The sequence below is a fragment of the Astatotilapia calliptera genome, chromosome 1 (genome assembly GCF_964374335.1).
Source record: "Astatotilapia calliptera chromosome 1, fAstCal68.1, whole genome shotgun sequence".
Classification (NCBI taxonomy): domain Eukaryota; kingdom Metazoa; phylum Chordata; class Actinopteri; order Cichliformes; family Cichlidae; genus Astatotilapia; species Astatotilapia calliptera.
Genome location: NC_137422.1, coordinates 6,290,535 through 6,311,448, shown reverse-complemented (window position 1 = coordinate 6,311,448; position 20,914 = coordinate 6,290,535). Strand labels below are relative to the sequence as shown.

Below are 20,914 nucleotides of genomic sequence, written 5' to 3'. Positions count from 1 at the left end.
TGCAAACATATCCATGCAATACATGTCTTAAAGTTCATTGTGTCTTCATCGGACTTTACATAGATGGTGGCTAAGTCAGTCTGGTCATAAAGTCTGTTAGGAGAAAAAAACGTTTGCAAAGTGAGCTCAGAATTAATGCTATCCATCTCATGAACTAATCTCAAATCTCGTGGTGATAGAGCTTTCTCTGTGGCAGGTCCCAGACTTTGAAATAGTCTTCCCCTAAATATTAGATCTGCACAAACACTTCATCAATTTAAATCACTACTAAAGACACATTTTTATGCCCTGGCTTTTAACATACTATGACCCAAGCATTTTAGTCTTATTTAATAGTCTTAGTTATTGTTTTAATTTTTTAAAATTCATTCTTTCTTTTTAATGGCATTTTTTATTGTTAAGCACTTTGTGCAGCATCACCTGTCTGGAAATGTGCTATATAAATAAATTTGACCTTGACCTTTTCTCTTGCTTTAATACTTGAGATTTTGCTCATTCCTTACAAAGTACTCAGTTTCAAGGATATTTTCAGTCAGTGTTCAGCACAACCATACTTATAGCTGGACCTCCTAAATACTGATAGGAGTGCTCAGCACAAAGTTTTATGATCACACAGACTAACACTAACACTCTTAACAAGGCTCTTGTTAAATATTTCAATTCTTTGATCTTTGGGCTGAAGGAAGAACAACACTTGGTGTATAAAAATGCTCAATCAACAATCTCTTTATTCCATACAATTCTCATTATTCCGTACAGCACTTTGAGCATTAACCATCCGGAGGGGAGATGTGGACAGGAGGGTGTCCGCCAGATCTCGAAGTGTTTGACCGTTTCTCATTCTTATAGCGTCAGCCCCCTTCCACAGTCATAAAAACTAAACATCCACATTCTTTCTCTCTCAGTGAGCCTAAGTTATGACCTTGGCTTCCTGTGCAGTATGTTCTTTCTTTTCTAATCAGACAAATAAGGCCATGATTCTCGGAAAACAGTGTTTCTTATAAATCAGCAGTATAATGCATCATAAAACAATGTCATTCATTCACAATGAATCAGCAGTCTCATGTAATACAAATCAGTCTAATAAATGTAATAGTTGTCACCTTCTTCTAAGTCAGGAGTATAATGCAAACTAAAATTACATAAAAATTTCACAATCTTTAATTAGGGGTATGACATGGCATAAGATAGTATAATAATGTCGCACTCTCACAACCAGTTCTGCTGCTGGATACGGATTGGATAGTGGTTGGGGGGGGGGGGGTTTGCATTCTCTAACTTGTGCATTCATTTTTCATATTTATTGCTGTGATGTCAAAGGTACCGTTTTCAATTATAATGCTGTCGTGGTCTGGGTGGTTTTCCACAGCATCGGCTCCTCCCCACTGGGTGGAGTCTTTGTTGTTCCTCACCTGATGGCAATCGTACCAGCAGTATTTATGACCAGCGCACTCAACTGGTCTTCGCCAGATTATCTGCCAACTTTAGTCAGTTCTCGGCCTCATGTCCGTTCCTTGGTGACTCATCGTGTGTATTAACCGTATCTCTGTTTTTCTCGTCAGCCTCTGAAACCCACCTACCAAGTTCTCCTGGATACCAGTTTGCTGCCGCCGGTAATCCCTCTCCGTTTTGGAACTGCCATTCTCTCCTGCCTGCCTCCCTGCATTGCATACAGCACCCACCTGGACCTCTCCTGCCTCCCCCCTCCACGCAACCCCACCTGCAAGCTTGTAAGACAGCTCTGCGTACTATCCTTAGATTCACTCGCAACCCTCTGTGGGATTCCCCTGACTGCTCTCTCCTCTGTTTCAGTGCCCTGGCCCGCCACAGTTTCCCCTGCCCAGTACCTGCACCCAGTTATCCCTGCCATCTAGTTATCATCACAGTATTTTCTCTCGCCTCAGACATCTAGTTTATGTTCATTGATTCTAGTCTGCACTTTCTGTTAGCCTCTGAGCATTGTAAAATAAAATCTCTTTTCGTTACACCTCACCCCTGGCCTCCGGTTTTGAATCTGCACTTGAGTCCATCCCATTTCCACGGGCCACTGTGCCATGACAAATGCCTAAATGAGATTAAATTGTCTGGTCAATCTGATCAAGGCTCTTTGTCAGCAAATATATAAAAGCATATATCTGATGAGATGTGACCTGATGAAATTACCTATTTGTCTGAATCCTTTATTTCCACAACCACTTGCAAGATTTCTACACCACTGGATCAAATCTCAATTTATCCAGTTGTACTAATATTAACTAATATTAACTAATATTAATCAGAATCATAATCAGAATACTTTATTGATCCCTGGGGGAAATTATTTTTTGTTACAGTGCTCCATTATAAACCAACATTAAGACAAGACAGACAATACGCTAACTAAGAATAGTACAATATATACATATATATACATACATACATAAGTCACTCATAAATAAATAGCTGGAAAAGAAACATGTGTAGTTGTAGCAGTAACCAGTGTGTTAAGTGGATGCGTTGTACAGGGAGATGGCCACAGGCAGGAATGATTTCCTGTGTCGTTCAGTGGTGCTTTTCGGTAATCTCAGTCTCTCACTGAACGTGCTCCTGTGACTGACCAACATGTCATGGAGTGGGTGGGAGGTGTTATCCAACATTGTCTTTATCTTGGACAGCATCCGCCTCTCCGACACCACCTTGAGGGAGTCCAGCTCCATCCCCACAACATTGCTGGCCTTACGGATTAGTTTATTAAGACTGTTGGCATCTGCGACCCTCAGCCTGCTCCCCCAGCATGCAACAGCATAGAGGATCGCACTGGCCACAACAGACTCATAGAAAATCCTCAGCATTTTCTGGCATATGTTGAAGGACCTCAGTCGCCTCAAAAAATAGAGACGACTCTGGCCCTTCCTGTAAAGTGCTGTGGTGTTTTTAGCCCAGTCCAGTTTATTGTCAATGTGTGTACTCCAAGGTATTTATAGTCCTCCACAATGTCAACACTGACCCCCTGGATTGAAACAGGGGTCAAGTGTTTCCTGGTCTTCCTGAAGTCCATGATCAATTCCTTGGTCTTTGCCACGTTGAGCTGCAGATGATTCTGTTCACACCACGTGACAAAGGAGTCGACCACAGCCCGGTAGTCTGTCTCATCAACCCTGCTGATGCATCCAACCACCGCAGAGTCATCAGAAAACTTCTGAAGATGGAGGTCTCTGTGCAGTGGCTGAAGTCTGTGGTGTAGAGGGTGAAGAGGAAGGGGGAGAGGACAGTCCCCTGTGGTGCCCCTATGTTGCTGATCACCTTGTCAGACACACACTGTGGGAGACGTACATATTGTGGTCTTCCTGTCAGGTAATCAACAATCCAGGACACCAGAGAAGCATCCACCTGTATCGCTGCTAACTTATCACTCAGGAGGGTCGGCCTGATGGTATTGAAAGCACTAGAAAAGTCAAAAAACATGACCCTCACAGTGCTCGCCGGCTGGTCCAGATGGGTGTAGACACGATTGAGCAGGTAGATGATGGCGTCCTCAGTTCCGAGACGAGGCTGATAAGCGAACTGAAGGGGATCCAGATGTGGTCTTACTATGGGTCGCAGCTGGTCCAGGATGAGCCTTTCCAGGGTCTTCATGATGTGGGAGGTCAGTGCCACGGGCCTGTAATCCTGGGGGCCACTGGGACGTGGCGTCTTTGGTACAGGGACGAGGCATGATGTCTTCCACATCACTGGGACCCTCTGCAGACTCAGACTCAGCATAAACAGTTTATGAAAGACTCCACACATCTGGGGGGCACAGGTCTTGAGGACGAGGGGACTTTTGATGGAGATGAAAAGAATTACGAACTATGGGAGACGAAATTTTTGGGCCACCTTCGTCTGCAAGGTTTAAGAGACATTATTTTGAAGCAGCCTACCGACGCGGAGGGAGAAGAAGAGAGAGCAAAGAATGCAGAGGCCTACGCGGAGCTGATCCAGTTTCTGGATGACAAAAGTTTGTCTCTTGTTATGCGAGAAGCAGCGGATGATGGACGGAAGGCGCTGGGGATTCTAAGAAACTATTATGCAGGTAAAGGAAAGCCTCGTATAATTAGCCTGTATACAGAACTCACTTCGCTCCAAAAGTCCAGCAGTGAGAGTGTGACTGAGTATGTGATACGAGCAGAGACAATAATCACAGCCCTGAGGAATGCTGGTGAAACTTTGAGTGATGGGCTATTGGTAGCAATGGTTTTGAAGGGACTGCCAGAATCGTTCAAACCGTTTGCTATCCATGTCACACAAAGTGAAGTTGAAGTGACTTTTGCTGAATTTAAAACTAAACTGCGAAGCTTTGAAGACACAGAGAAAATGCGCGCCGCAGCGTCAGATGACAACATCATGAAAGCACGTGCACGACCGAGCGACAATCCCACGTTTGAAAAATCGAATGACCGTGGGGCCGGCAACGCAGACATAGTGTGTTTCAGATGCGGACTAAAGGGACACAAAGCCAGGACGTGTCAGCGCAAGCAGTGGTGTAGCGAGTGTAAAAGCACCACCCATCGGGACTCAACATGCAGACGGAAACGGCGGCAAGACAATGCACGGAAAGTTTCCGAGGAGTGGGGTAGCAAAGACTACGCATTCCGGGTAAGCAGCGAGGGTGCAGCGTTCCAGTCAGAGCATGGCATCAACAAAAAGGGTCTGATGGTGGACACAGGGGCAACTTCGCATATTGTCACAGATATAACGAAGTTCAGGAGATTCGACGACAGTTTCCAGCCCAAGTCACACTACGTAGAGTTGGCTGACGGCACCAAGTGCACTGGAGTTGCAGAGCAAAGAGGGGAGGCAGAGTTTTGCTTGATGGACAGCAGGGGGCAGTGCCACAAAACAACCTTGAAACAGGCACTGTACATCCCATCGTATCCACAAGACATCTTCTCTGTGAAAGCAGCTACCTCAAATGGAGCAACTATGATCTTCAAGCAAGGAAAAGACACCCTGCGACACAAAGACGGTACAAGGTTCCCAATATATGAGTACAACAGACTGTACTACCTACAAACAGTAAACACTGAAGGTAAAGACCAGTGTAAGGGTTGCTATGACATGCAAACATGGCATGAAATTCTTGGTCACTGTAATTATGATGACATTCAGAAATTACAGGGGGTTGTTGATGGTATGGCAATCAAAGGAAAAACAGATAAATCTGTCTTGCATTGTGAAGTGTGCACACAGGGAAAGTTTGTTCAAACTAGAAACAGGGACCCTGATGCACGAGCCAAAACCGCCTTAGAGCTGGTACACACAGATCTAGCTGGTCCAGTAGACCCATTCACTGATGACTATTCCAGTGCAGTGTTTGTGTATTTTCTGAAAAATAAGAGTGACACAGCAAAAGCAACACAGAAGTTTTTGGCTGATACAGCCCCGTATGGGCAAGTTAAATGTATCAGGTCTGACAATGGAACAGAGTTTATGGGAAATGAGTATCAGGCACTCCTTAGCAAAAATGGAATCAGGCATGAGACCTCAGCACCATACTCACCACACCAAAATGGTACTGCAGAACGCAATTGGCGTACTCTTTTTGATATGGCCAGGTGTATGTTAATAGAGAAACAGTTACCTAAAGAGTTGTGGACTTACGCAGTGCAAACAGCAGCTGTAGTGAGGAATAGATGTTTTAACAGACGCACAGAACAGACACCATATTTAATGCTGACAGGAAGAAGGCCAAACCTTTCCAGGATGCAGACATTTGGGTCAGTGTGTTATGCCTACAGGCAGAACAAGAGAAAACTAGACTCAAGGTGTGAGAAAGGAATTTTTGTTGGATATGACAAGAACAGTCCAGCTTATATGGTCTACTACCCGGGCAGTGGGAAAGTACAGAAGCATAGACTGGTGAAGTTTGAGACTAAAACAAGAGTAGAGAGACAAACACAGACTGACAAGGTGCCAGATGATGAGGGTGACTTTGAGACACCAAACAGGTTCACCAAGACCAGAGAACAGACTGATGTGAGTACAGAACACACAGATACTCAGGAACAGATCCCAGTAAGCATGTCTGAGATGAGCAGCCAGTCACAGGAGAATGAACTCGACTGCGAGGCTGCAAGGTATCCTTCCAGAGTGAGAAAGAGGCCTGGGTATTTAAGTGAATATGTTACTGATAAGGAGGATTGTGATCAAGTACTTACAAACATGGATTATTGTTACAGAGCAATGTGTAACATTCCCCAAACATTCAAGGAAGCAATAACTTCATCTAACTCAGAGAAATGGGTCAGTGCAATGGATGAAGAGATGCAATCACTAAGAGAAAATGACACATTTACCTTAACCACTTTGCCTGAGGGTAAGAAGACAGTGGGGGGTAGATGGGTGTACGCAGTCAAAAACAATGTTGATGGATCTGAGAAGTACAAGGCACGTTATGTTGCTAAAGGATATAGTCAGAGGATAGGTGTGGATTATGAAGAAACATTTCCCCCTACTGCTAACCTGACTAGTATCAGAGTGTTGATGCAAAAGGCAGCACAAGAAAACATGCTTTTACATCAGATGAATGTTAAAGCTGCCTATCTTCATGCACCAATAGATTGTGAGGTATTCATGGAACAACCTGAGGGTTATGAGGTAAAATCCGACACAAATGAAAAACTGGTGTGCAAGTTGAAAAAGTCGCTATATGGGCTAAAACAATCAGGCCGGAATTGGAACAAGTTGTTGCATGAATATCTGAGTGAGAACAATTTCGTGCAAAACCCCGCTGACCATTGTGTTTACACAAAAATGACAGAAAATAAGAAGGTGATTCTGATTGTATGGGTAGATGACCTGATCATTGCTGCTAGTGATGAAAGTGAACTAACTGTTGTGAAGAAAATGCTTGCAGCAAAATTCAAAATGAAGGATTTGGGTAAACTGAGACATTTCATTGGTATAGATTTTGACCAGAGTGATAACTGTGTAAAAATGTCACAAAAACAATATGTGGAAAAAGTACTTGAAAGATTCAACATGCAGGATTGTAAAGAAAGACAGACACCTTGTGAGCAAAAACTGAACTATGCTGATGATGCAGAAAAGATGAGTGATGTCAAAAGGTACAGAGAGGCAGTTGGTAGTCTGATCTATTTGGCTACATGCACAAGACCGGACTTGAGTTTTATAGTCAGTAAACTTTCACAGTACTTTACTGAGCCAACTGAAGACAAATGGACTACAGTAAAACATGTACTGAGGTATCTGAAAGGGACAACCGAGAAAGAACTGTGTTACAGGAAATGTGACAACAAAGAACTGAGGTTGTGGGCATACAGCGATGCTGATTGGGCAGCTGATGTAACAGACAGACGGAGTATAACTGGTTATTGCATAAGCTTGTCTGTAGATGGTCCTCATGGAAAACCAAAAGACAACCTACTGTTGCATTATCTACCTGTGAAGCGGAGTACATGGCTTTAGCTGCGACCCTACAAGAAGTTTTGTACCTAATGCAACTGTTACAAGGTATTGATGGACAAAAATATGCACCGCCAAAAGTTCATGAAGATAATCAGGGTGCAATTGCGTTGGCGAAGAATCCTGTGACGAGACAGAGATGTAAACATGTTGACATAAAGTACCACTTTGTGAGATCAACTGTGAGTGCAGGAAAAATAACTCTGGATTATTGTTCAACAGAAGAGATGGTTGCAGATGTAATGACAAAGCCTGCAACAAAAGTTAAGCTGTTCAAGTTTGAGAAGTTTATGTTTGGGCATTAACATGGTATACGAACATGTATACAGTACTGAGGAAGAAACCTTTTGTTTGTTGTTTTTTTTGTTTACTTAAGAGCATCATAATATGAGAGCAAGTGGGGGTGTTGAAATAAGAAGAGAAAATGCTCTCAATTATGGAGACAGTCAAATGGTTTATTTATGTTTGATGTGTGCTTTACATTTGTGTGGCTGTTAATAAAGTTAGCGCGCTCTAGGGGGCGTATGCGTTCATCAGCCGAAGGCTGATGTGTGATTATTCCTCCCAAAATGTCGTTGATGAAGTTAGCTATGCACGTTAGATTTTACTGCGCATTTTCATACCTCTGCCAACAGTCTGTTATTTTAGTTTGTTGGGAGTTTACTGTATCATTTCATGCTGTTTTCTAGTTAATAAGTCTGCTGAATGAGAAGGTTGTTTCATTGATGCATGAAACAATATTTTGTAGATGAAATGCTGAAAGGTCATCTGCTGCTAAGTGGAGGCACTGATTATAATCTCAATACTATCCGGTCTTTAAGTCTGACGTCATTAGCCGCATCCAGGCCCAAACTCTGCTGCAGGTCCCTAAGTCAAACGATCACTGCAGCATTACTGAGAGTTGAAAAACTGTCTAAATCCTTTCATCAGTAATAAAATAATCAGCGTTGCTGCTTTGCCAGGTGTAACGATTAAGTTTAACAACCAGGCATCCATGAAAACAGAATTTATTAAATTTAACAGAGTTGGAAGTTAGCAGGAAGTTAGCAGGAAGTTAGCAGGAAGTTAGCTCGCTAGCGGGCGATCGTGGCTTAAGAGTTGGGAGTTCGCCTTGTAATCGGAAGGTTGCCGGTTCGAGCCCTGGCTCGGACAGTCTCGGTCGTTGTGTTCTTGGGCAAGACACTTCACCCGTTGCCTACTGGTGGTGGTCAGAGGGCCAGGTGGCGCCAGAGTCCGGCAGCCTCGCCTCTGTCAGTGCGCCCCAGGGTGGCTGTGGCTACAATGTAGCTTGCCATCACCAGTGGGTGAATGGGTGGATGACTGGTTGTGTAAAGCGCTTTGGGGTCCTTAGGGACTAGTAAAGCGCTATACAAATACAGGCCATTTACTTCAATTTAAATATAATATACCATGCTCTGACCGAGAGATTTCTGAAAAAAATTTAAATGTACAGCTCTGCTATCACTTCAAACCTAAATGAAGACAGAAAACTAAACAGTAGTGACGTTTTGTAGGGTTACTGAAGTTGGGCTAGCTGGCAGCAGCGCTTTTTGATACGGGCGACATGGGCGGTTGCTCAGGGTGGCATCGTGGTGGGGGCGGCATCATGGGCATCGGTTAAAAAAAAAGAAAAAAAATTGCTTGTACTCATGCTGCCCCGACGTCATGCCAGCACAGATTGGGAATGGCATAAGAAAAAATCGGTTTTCTGCCGCCCCATCTGTTGGCATCTGTGACCCTAAACCTGCTGCCCCAGCATGCAACAGCATAGGATAGCACTGACCACAACAGAAATACAACAAGTAACATTAATTAGTAGGGATAGTGAAAATGTCTGTTTACCTTTGTTAGCCACTTGGCTATGATAGTAAACATTAGACACTGATGTAGCTTACTGAATCTTTGGACTGTGTTCAGCACAATATTAATTAGTCATTGTCAATTCTTGATTTGCCCTGTTTCATTGTATGACCAATTATGATGGCTGTTTGTAAGCCATTTGCATACTATGCATACTCTGTGTGTGTGTGTGTGTGGGGGGGGGGGGGGCAGGCTAGGACCACCAGTGCTAGCTGGTATATAACTATTGTTAAGAAATAGAGAGATATTTTAATATCTATCTGCTCATTAGATTGTTTTATGTACTTTAATAATGAAGGCTTGTAGAGCAAGGCCACTTTTGACTCACAAACTAAGTGCTCAGCCAGACTGAAAAACAGGAAGTTTTAGTGCATAGGCATATTAACTCATTCACTGCCATTGACGTCTATAGACGTCAATTGAAAAACTTACGTTGACTGCCATTGACGTCTATAGACGTCAATTGAAAAACTTACGTTGACTGCCATTGACGTCTATAGACGTCAATTACGTTTTTCAATGGGAGGGGCTAGAATACAACCTCGGGCAACTTGAAAAACTGAAGCCCACCAGCAGTAAAAGTAGACCTGCAAGGAGGTGCAGGGTTTGCGCACATAAGGGATTGCGCAGTGAGACAAAAATGTGGTGCAAGTCTTGTTGTGTGCCCTTGCATCCCGGAAAGTGTTATAATGATTACCACACAAAAGTGAATTATTCATTGTGAATAAATGTTTCACTATGTACATTTTATTTTTTCATATATTTGTAAATAAATTGTTTTGATAAAACATAACCTTTCTCAGTGTTATTTGTTTTATAGAAGTGAAAAACTATTTTATATGTTAGAGGTGTCACAAAGCAAGAAATATTAGTGTCAAAGGCACATTTCTGCTTGAAATGTATTTTTCACAAAAAGCTCGTTTTCTCCCTTTTTTTGGTCAAAACAGGCATTTTTGGTGGAACCCACCTCTCTTCTACAGCTGATTACTAAAGAATGGAAAATGGTAGAAACAAGCTTTTTTTTTTGGATGAAAGAAGAGAGTCTGTTCTTCATTTTGGTAGGTTCAGCGTTTATATGATCATAACACACAGTTTTCTGTGGCTCTTCAAAAATGAGTAAAAATGCTCAAAAACCCTGGCAGTGGGGAGTTACCTGATTTGAAAATGGCTGGCAGTGAATGAGTTAATAGATAAGACACAGAAAAGAGGAACTTTGCCATATAAGCAATGTTTGAAACAGTGCGACGTGCAAAGTACAGAGATAACACCATATAAGACATATGTGGAGCTAAAAATGTTGGTTCTAAAAGCCTTGCAAGTCAAAAATACGTATATATAGTGCTGCTGTATGTCACACACGCAGTTTCAATCAAAACAGCTCCTTTTGGTCTGAGTGTGTGTGTGTTACTTAGTTCCGCTTTTTCTGTCTGGTTTCCTGTATTTTATTAATATGCCTCTGCAGCTCTGCACTAAACTTCCTGTTTCTTAACTTCCCCTTACTAAAGCCTCTGTTGCTAGCATAACATTAGTACAGTGAAGCTGGAGGATGAACAAACTTTTTTTCCACTCGGTAAACGCTAACATGAGGGATCCCGATGGTTAGGGACAAATGCAATCGCATGGCAGGCAATGTTCCCTCTAAGCTGCGTGCATGCGCAATTGCGCAGTGGGGGGCACGGTCTCTACGCACAGAAAATCTGCGTTACATACACACACACACACACACACACACACACACACACACACACACACACACAAAAATCTAACCTGAATTGAAAATAAAACTTTAACAATTCTGTTTTGCAGTGTTAGTCAGTAAGTGATTGGCTGCTCCCATATCGGATTAGAACGATGCCACCTTATCCCATAGTCCAGCCAATAATGTGATTCACATTCGTATATACAACGTCATTGACGGGCTATGACAGCATCCTTATGTGCCGACACCGGTGTTTTAGCTAGCAAAAAATAAAAAAATAAAAAAATAAAAAGAGCTAAATTACACAAGACTCCTTTAAAAAGGTGCAGAAATGTTACATGCATTATTTTATAAACACTTTCTCAGCTCACTCTGGATATTGGAGCACACAGATCATCTTGCAACTTATCCCCTCCACACAAAAAATGGCTGCCCTGCACATGCAGGTCTGTTTCAGAAACACATCATCTTGTTAAAATACTGACCATTTAGCACTGCAATACAATTACACCAGCAAGTTTTGTGCATATCTACAGATTTCTTACAAACAATATCAACAATATAAGGAGTTACTCAGACCAACAGGTTCTGGGAGAAGACCCAAACTGTCACCCTCAGATGAGAGAAATGTGGTTAGAAAGACCAGAACCACCAAGCCTCTAAGCTTGCTGTCACCTGGAAACTGCCATGTCATGATTGTCATGATTCAGCTGTGTGGCAGGCAGGATTGGACCCAAACGCAGGACTCATAGACGGGAGGTTAAACTTAAAGCGCAGCTTTATTGCTGGGAAAAAAACTCTTCATAGAAAACAGTCTAAACCAGGGATGGGTAATTCCAGGCCCCGAGGGCCAGTGTCCTGCAGGTTTTAAATCTCACCTTGGGTCAACACACCTGAATCACATGATTAGTTCGTTACCAGGCCTCTGGAGAACTTCAGGACATGTTGAGGAGCTAATTTAGCCATTTAAATCTGCTGTGTTGGTTCAAGGACACATCTAAAACCTACAGGGACACCGGCCCTCGAGGCCTGGAGTTGCCCACCCCTGGTCTAAACCAAAACCTCAAATGCAAAACTCGAAACAAAACTGGCCACAGGAACCTCGGAAGTAAGAAACTTACACTTGGAACCTAACACACAGCATGAAGAGGGACGGCGCAACAAAGGGCAAACAAAAGGCCTAAATATACAGAGGAGTAATGAGGGAATGGGAAACTGGAGGAAGACACAGCTGGGATTAATTAGACCAGGGGTGTCAAACTCCAGGCCTCGAGGGCCGGTGTCCTGCAGGTGTTAGATCTCACCCTGGGTCAACACACCTGAATCAATTCGTTTATTCCCAGGCCTCTGGAGAACTTCAAGACATATTGAGGAGGTCATTTAGCCATTTAATCAGCTGTGATGGATCAAGGACACATCTAAAACCTGCAGGACACCGGCCCTCGAGGCCTGGAGTTTGACACCTGTGAATTAGACATAATGAAACAAAGGAAGCAAAACTAGAAACACTGGCATGAGACATTTCCATTTTCCATCGCACACACCAACCTGTAAATGCTCTTTTGCACAATATTATTACTAGATATATTATATATTATTATTATTTTTGCACTAACTTGTCTTGTAGCACCTTGGTTCCTGGAGGAACGTTGTTTCGCCTCACTGTGTATTTTTAAACTGTATATGGTTGAAGTGACAATAAAGTTGAACTTGAACTTGAACTTAAAATAAAACTGGAAATATAACAGAGATGCGGACTTGACACTTACGGTGTGTTCACACCGAATGCGATAGACGCGAGCGAAAACGCCCCAAATGCCCCTAATTTGACGCGTTCACATTCGCACCTCGACGCGTGTCCAACACAAATCAATCGCTCCTCAAAATTGCATATTTTGACGTGCGTGAACCGGAAATGTGGGAGGAAGTTGTGCCAGACGGTTTCTTTGCTAGATGGCAGCAGCGGCGTTAAGGACGTCCTCGCCGTACCTGGGTCCATCAGGTCCTCCAGACGCGTGAGCAGTTTGGTGAGTTTCACCACTTGCTCCAGGAGCTGCGCCTGGATGACGGCCGCTTTCAGCGATATCACCGTCTTTCACTCGCCCAGTTTGAGGACCTGCTGTCCCCAGAATCGCCCGCCTAGACACCAACTACAGCCGCTCAATCCCACCTGCAGAGCGCCTGTTCATCTGCCTGAGGTTAGTAAAAGTGTTTAATACAGTAGTCCTTTATTGATACTTGTGCTAATATATGCAAAACTATAGTTTATACACTGCTAACATGGATGTGGTATGCTATCAATGAATGCTGTCGGTGTTTACTGATAGCAAACTGTGATACGGAGACGACTGTTCATAATATTTCTAGTGATACTCGAAAGGTCTCATCAAGTCCCGATTTAATTCGATTTATGCTATGTTATCAGTGTTTGCATTGATAGCATGGCTGTGGTGTCATATCAGTGTATGCTCTCGGTGTTTGCTGATATCAGACTGTGGTATGAGGACTACTGTGGGTTAATCTTTGTAGTGATACTCACTCCTTTTTAAAAAAAAAATTTAGACCTGGTTTAATTCTGGGATAGTTGAATATTTGTATATAATCCCCGCAGCTGTCAGACTCTATAACAGGGGTCACCAGCCGTTCTTAAAACTGAGAGCTAGATAAAATTGTGAACAGTTTGGTTCATCTTTAGTTATATGGTTCTATCTAGCATATTCTTTCTTGATATGCTATCTTATCACAGGTTAATTTTTCAAAAATATTAACAATGATTTAAGCAAGGAAAGGGCTACATGTCAACATACAACTCATTTCTATTAATGTCTTACTTCATTCCTACCTGATTGACATGTCTAGGAATTATGAGTGATTGGTTCACTGTAGTTGTTAAAGTTGCTACCAATCAAATTATGATATGTTAAAGTTAAAACAAAACACGACTGTTTTATATTATATCTAATATATATCATGTAATTATCCTTATAATTACAAAATGTTTTATGTAAGATTTATGTTTTGTGATTTAAATCTGACATTACAAAAGTATTTTGGAATTTGAACAATGTATTTTGTAACTGCAGTACAAATAATACTAATTTTGAACAATTTTGTCCAGGTTCCTTGTCTCCGGGGACTCCTTCAGGACCACTCTGGATGGGAAGCATGTCCACACAAAGGCACCCCATATATCATATAGGAGACACGCACATTGATATACACTAAATATTTATTTCATTTCTTTTTTTGTGGTGCCCAAATTTATGCACCTGCTTGATTTTGTTTAAACAATTATTGCACACTTTTTGTAAATCCAGTAAACTTCTTTTCACTTCTCAAATATCACTGTGTGTCTCCTGTGTGATATATTTAACTGACATTTTTTTATTGTAACAACCAACGATTTATACAGGAAATTAATGGCTATTAACAATGTTGCCCAAACTTTTGCATCCCACTGTATTAGTATATTTTGTCATTAGTATAATATGAAATAAATTCTACATGTGTCAAGTCGTGTGCCAACATTTGCTGTGTAGTAGAACTGAGACATTAGTCATTATAAAAATTTATTTGAAATAATATTAAAATTCTCAAACAGAAAAACCCATTCCATTCGCTTCCGCTTATCCTTTTCAGGGTCGCGGGGGGCGCTGGAGCCTATCCCAGCTGTCATAGGGCGAAAGGCGGGGTACACCCTGGACAGGTCGCCAGTCTGTCGCAGGGCCAACACACAGGGACAGACAACCATTCACACTCACATTCACTCGCACATTCACACCTAGTGGCAATTTGGATTATCCAATTAACCTATCCCCACAAGCTGCATGTCTTTGGACGGTGGGAGGAAGCCGCAGTACCCGGAGAGAACCCACGCAAACACGGGGAGAACATGCAAACTCCACACAGAAAGACCCCGGCCTGATGGTGGAATTGAACTCAGGACCTTCTTGCTGTGAGGCAACAGTGCTAACCACCGTGCCACAAACAGAAAAACATTAACCATAAATATATAAAATATAAGTATTTACAGAGAGACAGGAATAAAAAGGACCCAGCTGCTCTCCAGAGCAGGAACAAGGCTGAGGAGGAAATGCTTCATTGGAGACTGCTGTGGCCTCTTCAGGGACACCAGGATGGCCAGCTCCACCGCCGATGGACCGTCCTGGGACCCGTCCCTCATCTGCCTCGGAGCTGTCCTCCTCTGTGGGCCTGTAAAACAGCACAAAACACAAAGAAATGAGAAGGTTGCTACTAGATTTTCATTTCAACATTGAAAAAACAAAAAAACAAAAAACAAAACTGGATATAATCAGATTAGTTGTACTGGTAGATATTTAGTAAAGGTGATCACAAGGGAATCCCACCAAGTAAAAAGCTATCAGTGCTTGCTGTACATACCTGTGGGTGCAGCAGGAGGAGCTCAGGGACTGGGGAGCCAGGAGAAGCAACAGGGGATGCTCTGCTGCAGAATCAGTTGGTTCTATCAAGACAATATTAAATGTTAATAGGTTTAATAAATCATAGAGAAAGTATATACAGTGGTCCCTCATTTATTGCAGCAGGGGTTATCAGAATAACTAGCCCCTCGCCACACACATGAACACAGTTCTCATAAGTTGATTCTCAAAGTGCAAACCCTTGTAGATTGCAAAACGTAAAAGTATTATTATGCCGCGTTTTGTCTTCATCTGCCTGCCACTTTCGTGCACCTTTTTCCCTCGCGGTGCAGGTGTCTCTTTCCGAATGAAGGTCATAGTTATGGGTGCTTTTGTGCTTTTTTTTTTCCTATAGGGCTTTGGAGCCTGATGTCATGGGGGTGGGCGTGGAAAGGATTTTGGCCCGATCCGCCTTGTCTTTTCATTCTTTCCCAACCTGGAAGCAACATGAGGAAGCTCGTGTATCGATATTACCAAACGAAGGCGTCTAACCTGGATAGCAGCTGTGAGACGAGCTGGTTCTCTTCCATCTCCAAATATCTGTTGGTGCTCCAGACATTTTCATTCCGGTAAGTTCTAAATACGTTCATATCACTCTTTATAGTCTATTAGTTTTATTTTCGATGCGCTCTGAGGTCATAGCAAATTAGAACAAACATCCTACTGAGTGATTTTGCAGAACTACCTTCTATTTCTAGAGTTGCTAATTATTTGGCATTATTGCAGCAAACCAGCCTATGAAATGGATGAAACATCATGACTGGGTTCCAGCGCTACACAAGGGACCTGCTTCAAACATACCACCATGCCAATCAGATTACTTCTTCCATGTCAGGGTGAAGAGGTGACCCTTCAGGATAAGATGGTGAAGGTTTGCTGCGTTTGGTGAACAGTGTCATAATAAAACCAGGGAAAAATGAAACCTGCTCCAGTTAAATATTCTTAAGTCTTTTGATGTATAAATAGCGGTATTTGTAAACTATAAATGACGTGGATTCTACATTGTAACGGATGTGATGTTCTATAAAGTGGTTTTAATATAAAAAAAAAAGAGGCAAAAATTAGTTTGTTAGTTATGAGTGTTTTTGTGCCGTTTATTCTATTGGACGTGATGGTTATCAAAACCAAACATTAGGGCTGCTCAATTAATCGAATTTTAATCACGATTACGATCTGGGCTTTCAACGATCATTAAAAATGACTGAGCCGATTATTAGCCCCTCCCTCATGCTTTACTCTCGCGCTGCTCCGTGTGGCAAATCAAGCGCACTGCTCTGCATTTCGAACACGCGTCACAACAATTAAGAGGACCCGAGGGAAGCTCGGAAAGCTAAGCAGAAGTTATTTGGAGAGGAGTGGACTGCCGTTGGTTGAAAAGAGAGGTAAAAAAAACAAAAAACTTCAGTGGTGTGGAAACATTATGGGTTCGCGGAGTCAGACGTGGATGAAGTAGACACAGTGTGTAAACTTTGCTATGGTGTCGTAGCTGCACCACAGAGCAACACTGCAAAGTTTACATTTTTCATTTATTTCTTATATTGCAAACATTTGCACTGTTATCTGTATTTGCACACTATTTTATATTATTTTTTAAAGTCATTATTCAATACATTGTTATTGTTAACCCTTTAAAGCCAGTCAGAGCAGCATGCTCGTTTTGTATAACTACTTTTAAATCCCTGTAGAACCTGAACCGCTAAGCTAGCACAATAAATTTTTTTCCATATGAAACCAGAGGAGTTGTATTTACATCTTATGCCATCAGCTTGTCCTAGGTCACGGTTTCCTTCCACATATAGCTTTGCAAAAATTGCATAAAAAGTGCTTGCAGGAACAAAAACATAATATTCCAGAAACACGCTTTGCCGATCCGATCAGCTGTTCTTAACACTTCCCACATTGAAAAAGACGTCAGGGGGGGTCACGTGGCCAAGCATTAAGATGGCAGCTTAGCGAGGTGGCTCTCAGGACAGTGTACAAACTTTCTATAAAAAACCCTTGCATATGCTGTTAGTGTGGTCTGGAATATACGGCACTGACATGTCAAAAGCTTCATCTGTGAAACAGTGTGACATCTTTACCCGAAGACGCAAGACAGGCGCTATACCATCAACGTCCGACACAGATGCTAACATGGCTAGCATAGCCGAGGTTTTGGATGAACTCAAATCACTCCGGTCGGATTTTGGAGCCAAGTTGGACAGCATCGATATAAGACTGACTGGGATGGCGAGCGCAGTGACTGCACTGGAGGGTAAAGTCTCGGAGGTAAAGCAAGACATATTGAACCAGGGGGCTCATATCGAAGAGGCCGAAGCCCGCATTGCCGAAGTTGAAAGCACACTTGAGAAAACAGAAACGTCACTGAACTCGGCTATCAAACGAATCGCACTTCTTGAAGCCAAAACAGATGATTTGGAAAACCGCGGACGACGAAAGAACCTGCGCATCTTCGGCATAAAAGAGGGAGCAGAGGGGCAACAATCACTCTTCGACTTTATTAACATCATGCTACCCAAGTGGCTGGGGCTAGCGCCCGACAAGTCATTCACACTGGAGCGAGTGCATCGCACGCTTGCCTCTGGGAAACCAAACCAGAGCAGAGCGGTGCTTATTCGTTTCTTAAAATTCCAAGAGAAGGAACTGGTATATCGGGAAGCAAGAAAACAACAAATTACACATGATGGGGCCAAGATCACATTTGCACAGGATCTGTCTGCGGAGACGGTTCGGATCCGACGGGGATTTCACCCGGTTGTCAAACTGTTTATTGATATCAATGCCTTCCGTGGATTCCAGCACAACCCATGCAGACTCAGAATCCTGTACGGTGGGAAGATCCACCTTTTCTCAACACCTCAAGAAGCCGAAAAATTCTACAAGAATTTGCCGAAGGAAACAGCAGAGGATGCTCATCACCATTGAGTTGGTTAAACAACAGGTTAACCATTAAGACACTCCATAAGACTGCCTCTGCTTCAACATAACCGACCAGTAATTGAGTCACTGATAAGAGACAGATAAAATTTTGAGCTCGAATTTATGTGGGACTTATGTTACCATAACTGGGCGTTTTTAAGCGCATATTCGTTCTAAGTTTGATTGCAATCGTTTTTGGGTTGTAGATTAACAGCTGAACCTCACCTAAGTCTTTTTGTTTTGTTTTGTCCTACCAAGGGTAAACTTTACTTTATTATGGGGGAAGAATCAGTATCATTATATGGTTAGTGTACACTGTCTGATTTATGGGGTTTTGGAGAGGTCGCGTTGACTAGTTACTCCTCAGTGATGTGGATTAACGCCCTCCAAATAATTTGTTCAAGGGAGGGGGGAGACATTTCCAACAAGGAAATGCAAATGTTCAATCAGAAATTGTTTACAAGTTCTTTATCTGGTATGTGTGAGTGTGTGAATGTATGTGCAAACCTGCTTCTTCAATTTTCCCTTTACTTTGTTTATTTAAGTGAACAGTCTGACAATATTTTATGGAGAGGACAACTAAAGAGAACATTTTGAAGGTTAACATTACGACCTGGAACGTTAGGGGGATACGGAAGTTAGCTAAACTGAAACAAGTATTAAACCGACTAAAACATTTTAACTCTAGGATTATTTTTCTACAGGAATCTCATCTTACTGCATCAGAGATACATTTATTAACCAAAAGATGGCAGGGTCAGGTATATTTCTCTTCTTTTACTAGACATGCCAGAGGAGTCATTACTCTTATACATAAGTCAATCCCATTTCAAACTACGAGGGTGATTACAGATCCAAACGGGAGATATGTAATTGTGCAGGGCCGTATCTCCATGTTAGAAATAAACCTGATAAATATCTATGGCCCCAACGAGGATAACCCATCCTTCTATGAAAATCTATTTCTCACAATATCAACCTTGGAGGGCCTTTATATCATAGGAGGGGACTTCAATTGCGCCCTGGACCCTAACCTGGATAGGTCGTCTCAAACTGACACTACTCATACCCAGACTAGAAAAATACTTTTTAACTATATGAAAGATTTGAGATTAAATGAGGTCTGGAGAACAAGGAATCCAAATAACAGGGAATTTTCATGTTATTCTAGTTCGTATCAAAGTCATTCGCGGATAGACTACTTTCTTATCTCTACAGAGTTATTACCTTGTGTTGAGAACTGTTGGTATAACAGTATTGTGATTAGTGATCACGCAGCAGTATGTCTATCAGTTAGATTGGGCGAAGTTGATCAAGGTGTAAAGCGATGGAGGATGCAAACATTTTTGTTAAAGGACCCATCATTTGTCAAATTTATAGAAACTTGCATTGATCAATATTTTCAAATAAATAAAGATGAAACCACAGCTAGTATTAGGTGGGAAGCATTTAAAGCTTACATAAGAGGGGAAATTATAAGCTACAGTAGCAACAAGAGTAAGCAATATAACCAAGAATTAAAATCATTAGAAAGGCAAATTAAATCTAATGAAACAGAATTTTACCAGAGCAATGATCCCACTAAACTAAACAATCTGACTATTCTAAGAGCCAGGTATGATAAATTAACAGCAGAGAAAGTGGCAAAAAGTTTAATGTGGACCAAACAATTATTTTATGACCAAGGAGAGAAGGCAGGAAAATTATTGGCCTGGAGGATAAAAAAGATGCAAGCAGAAAAGGCCATCACCCACATAAAGTCCAAATCGGGTATTATAACAACAGACCCTTTAAAAATAAATGAAAATTTCAGAGAGTTTTATCAATCTTTATACCAATCTGAATATACGGGAAACAGAGAAACACAAGATGCATTTCTTGATCAGTTAAAATTTCAAACCCTCTCAGAAGAGGATAAAACAGCCCTTGATAGTCATTTAACAATAAAAGACCTGTCAGAAGCCATAGACGACCTGAATAGCGGTAAAACGCCTGGTCCTGATGGACTTCCAATGGAATTCTATAAAACATTTAAAAATAAATTAATACTGCCACTTCTTAACATGTATGAGGAGTCATATAAGTCCGGAATACTCCCAGACTCACTGAGATTAGCTACAATAACCCTTTTATTGAAGCCAAATAAGCCTCCGACTGAATGCTCCTCTTATAGGGGAATTAGTCTTATGGGATGTGATACGAAGATTTTGTGTAAAGCACTCTCTAGAAGACTAGATAAATGTGTGCCTAATTTGATAACAGACGATCAACAAGGTTTTGTTAAAACGAGACAAGGCTATCATAATATAAGACGTGTCCTCAATGTACTTTATGAGAAAAACAATAGGGAGGACACTGCGCTGCTATCACTAGATGCGTGCAAAGCCTTCGATAGAATAGAATGGAATTATCTCTTACAAGTGCTCCCCAGATATGGACTAGGTGAAACATTCCTGAAATGGATCCGATTATTGTATACACATCCAACAGCACAAGTTTTAACTAATAATAACGTATCAAAACCCTTTAATTTACAGCGATCAACCAGGCAGGG

The 20,914-nt window shown here is 41.9% G+C and overlaps 2 long non-coding RNA genes across 2 annotated transcripts in view; one reads left to right on the top strand and one right to left on the bottom strand.

Moving 5' to 3' along the window:
- Positions 1-1,992, top strand: LOC145428892 (uncharacterized). Its single transcript, XR_013909227.1, has 2 exons — positions 1-1,730; positions 1,813-1,992. It is a non-coding gene; the product is annotated as an uncharacterized LOC145428892 (long non-coding RNA).
- Positions 1,993-14,557: 12,565 nt separating this feature from the next.
- The window catches only part of LOC145428891 (uncharacterized), a 205,096-nt gene continuing 198,739 nt past the window's right edge, over positions 14,558-20,914 (bottom strand). Inside the window, exons 2-3 of the long non-coding RNA XR_013909226.1 lie at positions 15,404-15,485; positions 14,558-15,214 (exon numbers count right to left, since the gene is read on the bottom strand). This is a non-coding gene — a long non-coding RNA (uncharacterized LOC145428891). The remainder of the gene's footprint in view (positions 15,215-15,403; positions 15,486-20,914) is intronic.